Source organism: Hypanus sabinus, chromosome 18, assembly GCF_030144855.1.
Source record: "Hypanus sabinus isolate sHypSab1 chromosome 18, sHypSab1.hap1, whole genome shotgun sequence".
Taxonomy (NCBI): domain Eukaryota; kingdom Metazoa; phylum Chordata; class Chondrichthyes; order Myliobatiformes; family Dasyatidae; genus Hypanus; species Hypanus sabinus.
In genome coordinates this window covers 10,781,767-10,795,951 of record NC_082723.1, presented here as the reverse complement: position 1 = coordinate 10,795,951, position 14,185 = coordinate 10,781,767, and the positions used below count along the sequence as shown (strand labels likewise).

General features: G+C 42.1%; 1 pseudogene; it reads left to right on the top strand.

Annotated features, from left to right (window-relative positions):
* The first annotated feature begins 11,908 nt into the window (after window positions 1-11,908).
* Window positions 11,909-13,312, top strand: LOC132377476 (muscarinic acetylcholine receptor M2-like; annotated as a pseudogene).
* The last annotated feature ends 873 nt before the right edge of the window (window positions 13,313-14,185 follow it).

Below are 14,185 nucleotides of genomic sequence, written 5' to 3'. Positions count from 1 at the left end.
TGAAAGATGTCTTCAGAATCATTGAAATTGAATCCGTTCCCTGAGACCTGATAACATATGACATTTACAACCAGTGTCATCCACAGGAGGATGAAGCTGCCGGAGATGGTGAAGAGTAAAACCACAGACCTCCTCCTGTTCCCTATCTCCGGGTCACTGCGGTTCTCTCGCTTGCTCTGACTCATCAGCCCCTTACGGACCCTACTAGTCACTAAAATGTGCCTAGCTGTCAGAGCGTTAGGCAGCAGGATCACAGCGAAAGGGAGGAAAGGCGTTAAAATTAAATCGAGACAGTCATATGCTACCCAGCAGGGGTCAGTGAAATAATTGCCCAAGGATTTACAGAACCACGGTACATTATCGATGATCAACCAAGGTTCCCATTGAAAGTACCGAGGAACGTTTTCCAGACAGAACAGTGCGCCGGTTATTGTCAGAACGACAGCCGCAGTTGTCCTGGTGCAATATTTTGTTTTCAGCTTCCGGCTGCAAATGGCGACAAACCGATCGAAGGTGAAAGTGACGGTAAACCAGACAGAGCAGTCTGTGGCTGTATCCATCAGTACATCAATAACACTGCACAAAGGTGTGATGTTCAGAAAATTCCACAAGAGATAATACGTATCAATTCGATAAAAAATGACCTGGGTGAGAATGGTCAGTAGATCCGCCGCTGCCATGGCCACCAACTAACGAGTTGTGCAGCTAGAGAGGCCGCACTTTCCCCTGGAGAGGATGACAGTCGCCACTAAATTCACTGGAGAGAGAGAGAGAGAGAGAGAGATAGAGAGAGAGAGAGAGAGAGAGAGAGAGAGAGAGAGAGAGAGAGAGAGAGAGAGAGAGAGAGAGAGAGAGAGAGAGAGAGAGAGAGAGAGAGAGAGAGAGAGAGAGAGAGAGAGAGAGAGAGAGAGAGAGAGAGAGAGAGAGGGAGAGAGAGAGAGAGAGAGAGAGAGAGAGAGAGAGAGAGAGAGAGGAAGGGAGAGAAGAGAGATAGAGGGAGAGAGAGGGAGAGAGAAGGGGTGGGAGAGGGAGAGAGAGAGAGCGAGACAGATGAAATAGTTAGAGGCTGGAGGGACAGTGGGAAAGAGAAGGGAGGAAGAGCTGAGAACGAGATAGTGGAGTGTGCATTAGACAGATACAGTGAAGTGCGAAACCCTGAGAGAAAGGGGAAAAGAACAATAAAATATAGTATGATTTCTTGTCTCTCATACCTAATGATTACAATTTCTCTAAGCTCTCGAATCCAGAGTTCACAGTTTAACTGCAAAGACCATGAGTGGTCCGCATTCCCTCGGTGTCACCTTGCTGTACAAGGTTGTGTGCTTGTCCGGCGCCTGTACATACCGAGAGATGACATGGGATATTGGTATAAATGAGAAGAAAAACAACTCATGATTTTAGTGTCTCCAGCCGCAGATTTTGCATCATCCAATGGAGCTACCTTGTGCAAACAGAAGCTCATTAATTCACCGGGAGACACTGCATCAGTAGCACCTATACTAGTGGATGCAGAGAGCAGCCGAAGCCACCACCTACTTTACCTATTGGGAAGACAGTTTCTGAAGCACCTGGCCATTCTGCTCAAAGCTTCCAACTCAGCATGAGTGACATATGCAAAGCTGGCAAGGCATCTGCTAACTCGGTGATTCAATCACCCTCCCATTTATGAGATTACGGAGAGCTGCACCTGGCTTGCTGGCAACGAAATGGCAGTCATTGGGTGGTACATTAAGGCAGTCCTTTCAGCCCATCAAAGCTGCTTCGTCAATCAATTATGTTTAATCCCGGATCGCCTTTGATGCCCTAACGAATCAGGAAATCATCTTTTTTTTTTTTGTTTTCAATATTTCCACGGACTAGGCTTTGCACACCTGTCCGTGGCCGAGCATTCCGCAGATTTTCCGCTCTATGGTAAAACAATTTCCTACTTAACTTTGTTCTAAAGTGGTCCCTCTCAAATTTGAGGTTGTGCCTGCAATTTCTGGAGACATTGTATATGAAACATCGTCTTCCACATCCACCTAAACAAGTCTTTTTCAACATTTGGTAGGTTTCAATGCGACGTAACCACATTCTTCTAAATGCCAGTGCGCACAGGGCCAAAGCCCTTACATCTTAAGCCTTCTTTCCCGGAATCATTCTCGTAATCTGGACTCACCCCGATGTGAACGCATGCTTTCTGAGATACAGGGTATGAAACTGTTGACAGTACACCAAGTGCAAACAGTTGCTTATAAGTACTCAGCGAATCTCGCTGCTTTTATATTATATTCCACCTTTGAAATGAATACCAACATCTGCCTTCTTTACGACCAGCTCATTTCTGAACATTGTATTCAACCTGCCAATTTTTTCCCATTCTTCCAATTTTTTATATCCTTAGACCATAAAACCATTAGACAAAGGAGCTGAAAACTAGCTGAAATGTGGACTCATTTGACCACAGCACACGTTCCACAGTCGTTCGGTCCATCTGAGATGAGCTCGGGCCCAGAGAAACTTGCCGGCGTTTCTGCATAGAGTTGATGTATGGCTTCCTCCTTGCGTAATGCAGTTTCAAATTGCATTTCTGAATGCAGCGACGGACTGTGTTAAGTGACAATGGTTTTTCAAAGTACGCCCGATCCCAGATGGCTATAATTGTCAAAGTAACATGACAGTTTCTTAGTCAGTGTCGCCTGCGGGCTCGAAGATCGCGCGCATTCAACAGTGGTTTCCGACCTTGCCCTTTACGCACTGAGATGTCTCTGAATTCTCTGAATCTTTTCACAATATTATGTATTGTAGATATTGAAAGACCCTAAATTCTCTGCAATCTTGCGTTGGGAAATGTCCTTTTGAACTGACTAACAATTCTCTCACGAATCTTGGCACAAACTGGTGAGCCAAGATCCATCCTTGCTTGCAAAGTCTGAGCCTTTGATGGACGCTGCTCTTATACCCAGTCCTGATACCTCACCTGTTTCCAATTAATCTGCTTAATGTGGAGTCTTCCAAACCAGTGTTAATTGAATATTCTGTGCACTTTTCAATCTTATTTTAGCCCTGTCCCAAACTTCTGTTGAGTGTGTTGCAGCCATCAAATTCTAAATTTGTGTATATTTTCAAACTACAATTACGTTGGTCAGTAAAACTATTGAAAATCTTTTCTTTGTGCTTTTGTCAGTTAAATAAAGTTTCACGTGAATTAACATATCACAGATTTTTGCTTTTATTGCATTTTGGAAAATATCCCAACTTTTCTGGAAATGGGGATTTTATATTACCGGTCAGGAAATCGACGAACGGGTTACAGAGGAAGGTACAGGGCCCAGGTACCGAAATATATCAATCGGGATTACTGGAATAATGATGGCGTTCAACGATGAGCTAATCAACGAAGGCATCGAGACATAGGTGATTCTATTGTCCAAGTGATCAAAACCGCGTGAAGATCTTAGGCATTAGAGCTATTGTAGCGACAGCCAATCTGCGATGGTGCAGTTCCTTGCTGAGGCACGATTTAATTCTGGCCATGACGAACCTCACCTCCTCAAAGCATTTTATCACCGTAGATGTGAGTGCTATGGACGGTAATCAGTAAGGAAACACTGATGTTATTCTTGCCCTTCTGATACAGGTGGAAATTTAGACCGTAGAATTGAGAGTGTGGAATACAACCGCCAGCTGATAAGCACAGGTTTACAGCGCCTTACCATGTGCTCCATCTGGACAGTCGCCTTGCGAAGGTTGAAAGACAGCTTGATATCAACCTTCCGACAACGATCAGAATGTCACCGGACAGAAGATACATCCTCGCAGCTGTAGTTATATTCTCCTTTTTCAATGCTGCCATAAGAGGCGTTGAGATTTTCTGGTAACCAAGCATCGCTGTCATTCATTGCTATTGGGTTTTGCTTCGTGAAGAACAATTTCCTGAAATCCCTACAAGAGTTCTGGTGCATTCGATGTCGACTCAAACCCCTCTCAGAATGGTTTCTTCACTCTTGAAATAGCTCTCCGCAAGTGATGCCTGGTTTTCTTGGACAGGAATGGGTCACTAGGCTTCGGTGCCACAGATCGCCATCAGCGGACGACGAATCTCGTGGTTGATACACGTCTTTTGTTTTGGAAATGTACAATAGGTTCTCGCAGGCACATACTTATCCTCCGATGTTTAAATGAAGTTAGTGATGGTAGCGGAGTACTCATTAAGATTCGAAGATGAATCCCTGAATGCAGTCGAGTCCACAGATTTCAAACGGGTCCTCTGAACTGCTTTCCTTGTCCATATCTTCTTGGTTCCCACTGCTGATGCAGCGGTCCTAAGTCTCTGCCTACACTCAGGAAATAGAGGTACAGACGGGTGAACGAACCTTCCTGGAGTGGGCGTAAAATAGCACGGTAAGCTCTCTTCATCTTACTGTAACTGCGGTTCGGTGTGTTGTTCACACTGGTACTACACGTGATCGTTGATGACAACTTTTAGGTGACCTTTTCAAACTGGCCTGGTTAAAATCCCCCAATAAGATGCCGATTCAAGTAATATTGGTGATTAGGCGAGTGAGAAGGGGGCTGGTGAGTAGGAATGATGGACGAACCTACGAGGTTACCTGATAGGTAGAAATGCCAAAGGCCTGAAGTAGATGTAATCTGATTGGAGTACATGGTGGACCATGGATTGAAGGGAAACAACTGGAGGGGGAATTGGTGCAAGGAGTTCTTGGATGAAGGACTATACGAGAGTGTAGATGGAAAGTGAATGTTTTATTTTTATGGGGTAACAATTCGCTCTTTCCTTTGCAACGTTCATCATCCAACTGTCCAATCCCACATCCCCAGATCACATCTCTGTCTCTCTCTCCATTTGTCCATGGACAGGTACATGGACAGGAAAGTTTAAGAGGAAAACGCTCCATAAGCGGACAAATGTGACCAGCAGATGGGATTCTTGGTCAGCATCTAATAGCTAGGGCGATAAACTATATAAGACTTCGGGGATTTATTTACAGACCAATGTTCCTTGATTATGGAGAGGATCTTCAGCAGTCGAACAACCTCTGCTGTCGCTATAACAAATAATTTGTTATACGTGCCCCACTGCCAATTTGCGTTCACCACCCGTCATCCTGCCCTAGCGTTAATCCGTCGATATCGCACCATTCTGATGGGAAATGTATCAGCGATATAGATGAAGTAGGTTCTCGAATCGAAACATTGTCTCTTTATATCATTCCCATAGATGCTGACTGGCCTGCTGAGTTCCATCAGCATTCTATGTGCGGTGCTTTGGATGAGTAAAGCACCCGATTTCTCGCAATATTACTGTCAATGTGATGCAAATTTATCAAGTTCATGCGTAGTGCACTGTCAATTCAAAATATCAGCTTTATAAGCTTTAAAATCGAATTGCATTCAGAAACGCAAAAGCACCCTCGGATTTCAGCTCATTATCCTGGACCTTGAAATCTAGCAGACTGATCCCCCACTGCAGTTTTCCGTTATTCCAGACGTACCCTTGTCGTGTCTGTCGTTGGGAGCTGCGTACCATCGAGATTGGAATACGCTGCGGTCGCAGAGATCGCGAGGTGGAATACAAGTTGGTGGTTAAGTGAAACTGGCAAAAGTGGGGCAAGGAAGGGGGTGAGGGTGGTCAATAGCAGGAATTGTGGTGGAGAATTTTGACTGACAGTGCGGAGTGTTGTGCGAGACCATCAGAATTTAAATAGGGAAACAATTGAGTAAGTGGCGGATGGCCCGATGTAATATTAGTGCATTTCTGTCTGCCTATACATATAAATGTGCGCGCTCGTGTCCGTTTGTCGTTTCCCACTTTGTCGGTCATGTTGCCAATTATTCAAGTATTTTATGTGTTTATGTAAGTGCAAATCTGTATATAACTAAGGTGCGAATTTACCCAGAAGGGGCTCTGCGCGATTCTATATATGCGCGGTCAGAGAGTGACAGTATTTGATGACTATGCAAACGGGAGAGATACAGAATGTGATTGAAGGTACGTGTGTGAGATAAGGTGCAATTGTGAGATGAGGAATATGAATTCTTCAAAGTTCAATTATTCACAGAAAAATCTTTAATCAGACTACACACATGTCACCACATACAACAGTGATATTATTATTTTTTTCCTATGGACACACTTGGCTAACCTATGGAACAGCAAGAGTAAACAGGAACAATGGACAACAAACTGTGTAAATGCAGATATAAATAAATCTCAATAAAAACCGAGCATGAAATAAACAGTGTGTATTTAAATGAGTGTCGTTATCCAATTTTGTTCAAGAACCTGATGGTTAACTGGTATCTGGTGCTCTTGAGCCTGGTGGTGCGAGTCCAGAGGCTCTTGTACCATCTACCTGATGGCAGCAGCGAGGAAAGAGCGAGGTGAGAATCCCCAATGATAGACGCTGCTATCCCACGGCAACGTTTTATTGAGGTGTAGTCAAAGGTTGAGAGGGGACCCATCTGAGATATATATACTCGACCGAATCATCCGACCCTGTTGGATTTCCGCTCAATGGCATTGCTGCTCCCACACCAGACCGCAATGCAGTCAATCAGCACACTCCAGAGTCCTCAGTAGTTTGCCAATATTTTTGATGACGTGCCAAATCTCCGCAGACCCATGAGGAAGCAAAGGCGACACCGCGCCCCTTTGCTACCATACCTGTATGATAGGTCCCGGACAGGTCTTCTGGCAGGATTTTAAGGATTACTGAGTAAAGTAGAGGATTTGAGATTGGTTATATGAAAGGCAGCGTGTAAATAGGTAACGCGGAGAAGGTAGGTAAGGGAGTATACACCTGCTCGGCTGATGGAGTGTTCATTAAATACAGATGAAGGTGCAGGAGAAATGGGTTATGTGTACATGAAAGCTGGAAAGAGGACTGCAAAGAATGATAAAATATTGTATCTGTTATTAGATGTAGAACTTATGAATTTACGCCCCGTTCCCTAATCAATAAATTCAATACAATGAATTTTGCACTGGTGTGAGGAAAGAGTTAAATTTGATTCCTCTTTGCCATATGCCAAGACATGTAACAAAAAACATCGATCTTTGTTAGACATTTTTTCAGTCTATAAAGTGGGAATGTTTTGCGGGAGTACAGCAAAGACCATTGCACAGTGATGTTTTACAACTCAGCGTGAGTACGTTTATAGACTGTAGATGTCCTTAGACGCACTTAACCGATGCTAGATACGGAAATCATGATTTATTCCATATGGACATTTTGTCCTGTTTCTAAGTGTTGCATGAAGCACAACGCTTTCAAGAGATAAGATGGTACAGACTCTGATGGGATAATACATAACTCCCAGGAAACTAGTAAAACGAAGGCTCCCGAAGTAGGAAACAGTAAAAAAACACGACCGTCTTCGACAGAGAGAGAGAGAGAGAGAGAGAGAGAGAGAGAGAGAGAGAGAGAGAGAGAGAGAGAGAGAGAGAGAGAGAGAGAGAGAGAGACGAGAGAGAGAGGAGAGAGAGAGAGAGAGAGAGAGAGGGAGAGAGAGAGAGAGAGAGAGAGAGAGAGAGAGAGAGAGAGAGAGGGAGAGGGAGAGAGACGCATTACTGAGAGAGAGAGAATTTCGTATATTGCTTAAATTCCAATATAACACATTCACTCCTGTGTTAATCACTCTTTTCTATCTTGTCCACCAGTTACATCGCAACTTATTCCACTCTTGTGGTTTTGCACTGTCCTTCCTGACGGTCTCATTTAACACTCCCTCTGCTCTCTTAGCTACTAACTTTCTTCATTACAGCTACTTGAACAAACACTTTAATATAAAACCATTTTCTCTGATGTCAGTATTCGGCCGATCGAAGACAACTGCACCAAAAATGCTTGGGCGTTGTCTAAGCAGTGATTCATCTGGAGGAAATAATGCGGGAGCTCTCATGACAAAGACTGTCTTCATCACAGAGCAGTCACATTTACAGATTTCGGGGATTTAGTGACTAATTGTACATCTGTATACGAGGTGCACCGCCACCGCCCGACCGACACCGAACTTCTGCCCCCTGCGGTTTCCCATTTGAGCTGCCCTTCAGTGCTTCAACACCTTCCTGGAGAAACACAAACATACACACACACACACACACACACACACACACACACACACACACACACACACACACACACACACACACACACACACAAACGAAACACAGATACGAACAGAGATAGAATAGACAGATGAACGTCGTCTTAGGAACGGACAAATGAACACGTTGCTGATGTAGAAAAAATACGAAAACATCTGCAGATGCTGGAAATACAAAGGAACACACACGATGTTCTGGCAAATCTCTGCTGAGTTAATGCAGCATTTTGTGATTTTGCTGATGGAAAATAATTGTATACACATCACAAATCTGTTAGAGTGTAACGAAACTTGAGAAGAAATGTTTCAAGCTGCAAATAACTGGGCATACCGGAAACTAATTAAAATTAGTCTCCCCCAGTATAAGAAACATCCTCTCCCAATCTTCTCTATTTAGGCTGTTCAATATTCGATAGGTTTCAATGAGAATAGTCTCCCTTCTTTCTTCCAAACTGAAGTGAGTACAGACCCAGAGCCATTAAATTCTTCTCATTGATAAACATTTATTCCCATCAACCTCTATAGACCCTCTCCAATGCCAGCACATCTTTTTCAAAGACAAGGGGCACAAATCTGCTCACAGTGCTCCAACTGTGGTCTGACCAATGGTTATAATGCCCCAGGATTACATCCTTGCTCTTGTATTATAGTTCTCTTGAAATGAAAGCGACCACAGACTCAGCCCTCAAGTTAACCATTAGATAATCCTGAACAAGGAGTGCCTACTTCCTTGGCACCTCTGATTCTTCATTTTTCTCTCCATTTAGAAAATAGTCTATGCCTTTAATCCTTCTACCAAAGTGCATGACTATATATACACTCCCCTACACTATATTCCATCTTCTCATTCTCCCAGTCTGTCTAAGCCTTCTACAGATTTTAGCTTCCTGAACGCTACCTGCCCGTCCAACTCTTTTTGTGTAATACTGAAATTTGGCATAAAGCCATCAATTCAGTCATCCGAATCACTGATATATAACGTGAAAAGAATTGGTTCCGACAAAGTGGCCTTGGAGAACACTGCTAATTGACTACAGCAAACCAGAAATGTCCCCTTATTCTCACTCTTTCTCTTCTGCCAGTTATCTAAACTTCTATCTATGCTAGTATCTTTCCTCTAGTGTCGTGGGATCTTAATTTTCTAAGCAGACACATGTGCGGCACCTTGTCAAAGCTCTTCTGAAAATCCAATTAACATTCACAGATCTGTTGCCTATCCTGCTTGTGATTTCCTCAAAGAATTCCAACAGATTTGTTAGGCATGATTTCCTCTGAAGGAAACCACTCTGACTTTGCCTGCTTTTTCATGTGCCTCCAACTAAAACCTCATCCTTAATAATAACTCCAGCACCTCCAATTACTGAAGTCAGGATGACTGGCTACTAATTCTGTTTCTTTTGCGTCCCTCCCTTAAAATGTGGAGTGATATTTGCATTTTTCTAATCTTCCAGAGCCATTATAGAACCTAATGATTATTGAAAGATCATGACTAATACCTCTACAGCCTCCTCTGCTAACTCTTTCAGAACCCGAGAGTGTAGTCCATCCGGTCCTGGTGGCTTATCTAACATTCAACCTTTCAGCTTCCAAAGCACCTTAGTAATAACAACAACACTCAATTATGCCCCAAATATTTTTGGATTTTTGGTATACTCCTAGTGTCTTCTACAGTGAAAACAGACGGAAAATACGTATTAAGTTTGTCTGCCATTTCTTTTGCCCCCCATTACTACCTCTCCAGCGCAATTTTCCAGTGTTCCGATGTCCACTCTCGTCTCTCCTTTACTTTTTATATTTCTGAAAAAATAGTTTTGGCATCATCACATTATTGGCTAACTTATATTCATACTTAATCTATTCTGTCTTTCTGACTTTTAGTTGCCTATTGTTAGTTTTTAAAAGCTTCGCAATCCAACTTCCCACAATTTTTGCTGTATTGTTTGTTCTCTCATTTCACTCTATGCCGTCTTTGACTTCTGTTGTCAGCCGCAGTTACCTTTAGAAATCTATCCTGCACCTTTTGAATTGCTCCCGGATAAACCAAACATTGCTGTTCTGCTGTAATCCCTGGTACTGTCCCCTTCCAATTAAACTTGGTCAGCTCCTCTCTCATGCTTCTATTACAATATTAATTTTTTTCCACTGAAGTACTAATATATCCGACTTTATTTTCTTCCTCCCAATCTGCAGGTTGAATTTATCATATTACAATACCTGTGTCCTAAGTGTTCCTTTACCTTAAACTTCCTAATGAAATCTGGTTCATAACACAACAATCAATTCAGAATTGCTTTTTACCTGGTGGCCTCAACCACAACAGGTTGCAGAAACCCAACTTGAACACTTTCTACAAATTCCATCTCTTGGGGTTCGGCACCAACATGAATTTCTCAATCTACCTGCATATTGAAATACCCCATGACTATTGTAACATTTCCATTTTTTATGCCTCTTCTGTCTGCTGTTGTAATTGGTACCCCACATCTAGGCCACTGTTCGAAGTCCTGGATACAACTCCCATCAGGGTCTCTTTCCCCTTGCAGTTTCTTAACTCTACCCACAAGGATACTCCATCTTCCAATCCAATGTGTCCTATTTCTTAGGATTTGATTTCATTTTTTACTAACAAAGCCACTCTACCCTCTCTGCCTACCTGTCTGTCCTTTCCATACAATGTATTTTTGAGCTTTATCTCCCAACTATGAATTTCTTTCATTCACGATTCAGTGATGCCCACAATGTTATAACTGAAATCTTTAATTTCTACCTTATTCCATATACTGTACAGTCAGCATTCAGATATGGTACCTTCAGACATGTATTCCTTACCGTCTACGATTTTGCTACCATGTTAGACTTCAACTCATCCCAGTGGCTGCAACGTTGCCCTATCACCTGCCTGTCCTTCCTCACAGTCTCACTACACGCTGCATCTACTTTTATATCAACTGCCCCGTCTTCAGACCTATAACTCCAGATTCCTTCCTCCCTGCCTAATTAGTTTAAACTATCCCCCACAGCTCCAGCAAACCTGCCCAAAATGATATTGGTGTCCCTTGGCTTCAGGTGTCAACTATCCTTTTTGTACAGGTCATAAATTCCGCTCTTAGGCTATTAGTTTCAAGAAAATTAGACCATCATTGTTTAACGTTTTTATGGGTTTCATAACTAGGGGAAATCAAGTGTTAAACCACCATTAACATGGATCCTTAGCCTTCTGTTCTGAAGCACATGCTGTTGATCTGAAGTAGGTCAATCCCAGATTCTTCTCTCCTTCCAGGACTTTGCTTTATTTCTACTTCTGACTGCAAGTTTATTGGATTGGATGGTTGTTCCTCCTGTAGGAGAGGAATGATTTTGTGCATCTGTTTTTCTTGCGTCATTTCTGGGATTTCTATTCTTCATATAGTTTTTGCTTTTAAGGCACGTGCACATAAGGGAACCAAGGGGTCAGAGGTTTCCCATCATTTTAAGTGCATAAAGGTGGACCAATCTAATGAAATCATGTTTGCAATGTCGGGTATTAGCATTTTCATTCAATTAGGTAATAGTATTTAACTATTAACTAGTAATTCATAATTACGTACATAATTTTGTACGTACAAAAAGTGATCTCTGTGATTTCTTTTTAAAAGTTAATCCCTCAGAAATAATCTTTTTTTTTACAACGGATGGTCTTCTGTGTTCTTCCTCGTGAGGCTTCAATTAGAAATCCTTTATTGCTTGTTTGCTAATATCTTCTCCTTTTCCTACTATTTTCTACGTTTAGGCCGCTTCAATGCTACCTCAGAGGGAAAGGATGTCTAATTCAACGCAGACAAATTCATCTCTCAGCAACCTAACAGACATTGGAAGAGGGAGCGCTTACAAAACAGTTGAACTAATCTTCATTGTGATTGTAGCATTATCTTTGAGTCTGGTGACCATTATCGGAAACATTCTGGTTATGCTTTCTATCAAAGTAAACAGACAGTTACAAACAATTAACAACTATTTTATTTTCAGCTTAGCCTGAGCTGATTTGATTATTGGTCTGTTCTCCATGAACCTTTACACCACTTACATCGTCTTTGGCTACTTGCCCATGGGCCCAGTGTTGTGTGATTTATGGCTGGCTCTAGATTATGTTGTTAGTTCTGCATCTGTCATGAACCTTCTTATCATCAGTTTTGACCGATATTTCTGTGTGAAAAAGCCTCTCAGCTACCCTGTGGAGAGAACCACCAGGATGATGATTGCAGCTGCTTGGGTGCTGTCATTTATCCAGTGGGCTTCTGCTATTCTCTTCTGGCAGTTCATTGTAGGTGGGCGAACAGCTAAAGAATGTGAGTGTCATAAACAGTTCTTATCAAATCCACTTGTCACCTTTGGTACTGGAATAGCAACCTTCTATCTACCAGTTTTTACCATGACTATTTTGTATCTGCACATATCCCGTGCTAGCAAGAGTCGGATCAAGAAGGATAAGAAAGAGCCAGAGTCAAACAAAGGCACCATTTCTCTCAGTCTAGTGCGAGGCAAAACAATGAAACCGAATAACAACAACATTTTCAGTGTACCTGATGAGATGCAGAATGTCAAAACGCAGAACGGCAAGGCAGCTGGTGAAGTAATGACGGATCATTGTGGCCAAGGAGAGGAAAAGGGGGCCTGAAATGTCTCGACTTTCCTCAGTGTCGCCTGTTCCATCCAGACGGAGGAAAGAACGATTGATGAGAGCTCAAACATCTCCAGTGCACAAAGGCATTTTAACAATGGCAGCTCCAAGCTCCCTAGCATAAAGGTTGTCACGAAATCCCAATGGAGTGACTACTGTGGAACCACAGTTGAAATGGTGTCAGACAACAGCACCAAGAATGGTAAAGACAGAGAGCGCACCGCAGCCCACAACATCATTAAATTGACAAAGACCCCTGCTGAGAAAAAGAAGGGAGATGTAACCCGGGAGAATAAGGTGACCAGGGCCATCTTGGCTATTCTGCTGTCATGTATCATCACCTGGACCCCATCCAGTGTCATGGTACTCATTAACACTATATGTTCAGTCTGCGTCCCTGACACAGTACGGTCTATTGGATACTGGGTCTGTTACATCAACAGTACTCTCAACCCAGCCTGCTATGTACTATGTAATTCTACCTTCAAGAAAACCTTCAAACATCTTCACTTCTGTCAATATAAAAACATTGGTGCAACAAGATAAAATCAACAACAAGCTCATCTCCATGAACATTTCATACATGTTACAGATGACTTTCATAATGTTTATCACAAATGTATGCAAGTAAAATGTTCAACACGCCACGTTATGGCTCAAATAGACATTATATGTAATATGGTGAAAATACATTTGAGTTACATCCAATTAATTTCTAATTTCTCTTTAAATGAAGAGTGTGCTGATTAGTATAATGTTTCTGTGTGGAATCATAAATGAATCTGCCCAAATTTCAAATATAGTGCGTAATTGGGGCAGACGGAATTGTACATTTTCGCCAGATTAAATGACTGCCCCAAAGAGACGAAGTTTCCTGGAAATAGTTAAGAAGGTATAAAAAAAAGACAAACTTCCATATAAATAAGTAACAAACTTTGTATTTAAAGGAAATACAGAATAAATTGGAACACAACAAAAATCACTACGGTATATAACACTGTGTTAGTTCCTGATTATTATGCTGTAATTCATTAAGTGTACACTGACATGTTCTTTTGATTGACTGTAAATAAAGAAAATCATCAGAGACACCAAGTGCAGATAGTGGACAGCTTTCAAACAGTGCTATCGATGATTGGAAGCTCCAAATCCTCATTTTAATTGTAACGTTCAAGATGATTTCTGATAACTTTAAATTAATCATAGTACCTAACTAGATGAAGTATTGAAATTGTTTCATTGCGCCCCAGCCGTTGCTGGCATCCACAAGCCTGAATGCTTGAAACTGCAGTGACGAAAACATTTCCACATTGTCTTACTGTTTATCATTTGCCTGCGATCAATGACAAAAATCACTGCTATTTGAATACGAACACACAAGTGATACTATTTAAGATGGTTGTTTTAATTACAGCGTAG